Below are 2,666 nucleotides of genomic sequence, written 5' to 3'. Positions count from 1 at the left end.
ATGTACTTCTATTGGTTGTGTATCCAAAACAATAAAATCTACAGGATATATGAATTTATCAACTTGAACCAACACATCTTCTACAATACCTCTAGGTATTTTGATTGACCTATCCGCCAGTAAGAGAGTAACAGAAGTGGGTTTTAATTCTCCTAAATTAAGTTTTTCATAAACTGAATAAGGAAGTAAATTCACACTTGCTCCCAAATCTAACAAAGCTTTTTTAATTTTATTTTCTCCAATAATACATGAAATTGTTGGACAACCAGGATCTTTATATTTTAAACTAGAATTATTTTGAAGAATAGAACTTACTTGTTCAGCCAAGAATGCTTTCTTCTTCACATGCAATTTTCTCTTCACAGTACATAAGTCTTTTAAAAATTTTGCATATGAAGGTACTTGTTTAATAGCATCTAATAATGGAATATTTATCTTTACTTGTTTAAAAACTTCATAGATATCAGAATCATTTTTTTGTTTTTTATGATTTGTTAATGCATGAGGAAATGGTGGAGGTTTATTTGATTCATTTACTATTTCAGATGATTTATCATTCAACATATTATTTTTAGAATTTAAGGTATCATCATTCTCAAAAGTATCAGGATTATCATCCTTACTCTTTGATTTTAAATGATCCTTGTTTTCATTACTATATGGATCATTAACTATTTTACCACTTCTAAGGGTAATAACAGATTTTATTTGATCAATTTTTTCATTTTTTAATTCTTGATTTTGATTTTTAGGATTAGGTTGAGGTTGAGATGGAAATTTTCCTTTTTCATGAATATTAAGTGCAGATGCAAATTTTGCAAGAGTTTCTTTCAAATCAGTCATAGATTGACTGTTTTGAATATTGATAGATTCTTGCTTTTGGATAAATGCATGAATTACATCTTCAAAGTTTTTTCTTGGAGGTGTAACATAAGGAATATAACCTTGATGATTTTGGTTATTTTGAAAATATTGTTGTGAGGGTTGTGCATTATTATCATTCCTCCAACTAAAATTAGGATGATTTTTCCATCCAGGATTATATGATGTTGAAAAAGGATCTAGTATTGGTTTTTTATAATTGTTAACATAATTTGCTTGTTCATGGAGACATTCTTTAAATGAAGGTAATGTTGGACAATCTTTTGTAGCATGATCATGTGTATCACATATATGACAAACAATTTCTTGAATACTTTTTAATTGACCACTCTTTTTCATTTCTAATGACTCAATTTTTCTTGCTAAAGATGCAAGTTTAGCTTGAATATCTATATCATCTTTAAGATTATAGATACCACCCCCATTTGTTGAATTATTGATTTTAGTTGTTGGTGGTTCTATTGTGCCTATATTATCCCAATTTTGAGCATTTTCTGCTAATGAATCCAAATACTCCATAGCTTCATTTGGGTTTTTATCTTCAAAAGTTCCATTACACATGAATTCTATCATTTGCCTATCTTTAGGTATTAGACCTTCATAAAAGTGAGAAACTATTCTCCATGTTTCAAAACCATGATGTGGGCATGTATTAAGTAATTCTTTATATCTATCCCAACATTGATAAAATGTTTCTCCTTGTTTTTGAGAAAAAGTAGTAATTTGTCTTTTAAAAGAGTTTGTTCTATGGGAAGGAAAAAACTTTTTGAGAAATTGTTGTTGCATTTCTTCCCATGATCTTATTGAACTTGATCTCAAATTTTGTAGCCATGTTTTAGCTTTATCTTTTAAAGAAAAAGGGAAAAGCTTTAATCGAACTATATCCATGCTACAATTTTGATCATTATAAGTGTTACAAACTTCCTCAAATTCTCTTAGATGTAAATATGGATTTTCAGAATCTAAGCCATGAAAATTTGGTAAAAGTTGAATAATTTGAGGTTTAAAGTTGAAATTAGATGCATCAGGAGGAAAAACTAAACAAGATGGGGCACTAGTTCTAATAGGGTTCATATGGTGCCTAAGTGTTCTTAATTGATCATGTTCTTGATTATTATTATTATTGTTGTTATTATTGTTATCATTATCTTGATTATTTGAATTATCATCCATGTTTAAATTATTTTCAGATACTCGAATAAGTCTACCACTTTTTTTCCAACTCCAAATACTCATACAAAAAAAAAACACAATACTTATAAATAAAACATAATTAACAAATATAAACTTAATTTATACCTCCCCGGCAACGGCGCCAAAAACTTGCTACTACTTAAATTATAATTCACCCAAGTGTAGGTTGTCTGCAAGTAATATATTTCGTAAGTACGAGATCGATCCACAGAGAGGTTATTTTAAGTTTAAATTTATTAATTTATAGATTACCAAATGCAAGAACGAAGTTTACAAATTATAAATTTTGTCAAGGCTCGAGGATTTATTCTTGGTTTATGCAATATTGTTTAACTAAAAGTAAAACAAAGGAAACCACCATAAATAATGGTTCCAAGAAAATTAAATATTTAAACACACACCTAATATAATATAGTTCCCACTATAGAAAATACCGAATTCACCGATATTTTATATATGGTACCTATGATTATATATATAACTATATAAATATATAACTGCATAAAATAAATGTTAAATTAAATCATTATATTTCATTTAGAACAACCGGCAGAGCCACGCTATTGCCTAAATGAAATATATGATTTAAT

At 27.9% G+C, this 2,666-nt stretch overlaps 1 non-coding gene across 1 annotated transcript; it reads left to right on the top strand.

Annotated features, from left to right (window-relative positions):
• The first annotated feature begins 1,513 nt into the window (after nucleotides 1–1,513).
• On the top strand, nucleotides 1,514–1,624 carry LOC140975969 (small nucleolar RNA R71). Its single transcript, XR_012175105.1, has one exon. It is a non-coding gene; the product is annotated as a small nucleolar RNA R71 (small nucleolar RNA).
• The last annotated feature ends 1,042 nt before the right edge of the window (nucleotides 1,625–2,666 follow it).

Source organism: Primulina huaijiensis, chromosome 4, assembly GCF_012295235.1.
Source record: "Primulina huaijiensis isolate GDHJ02 chromosome 4, ASM1229523v2, whole genome shotgun sequence".
Lineage (NCBI taxonomy): Eukaryota > Viridiplantae > Streptophyta > Magnoliopsida > Lamiales > Gesneriaceae > Primulina > Primulina huaijiensis.
This window is presented reverse-complemented; position numbering and strand designations above follow the sequence as displayed.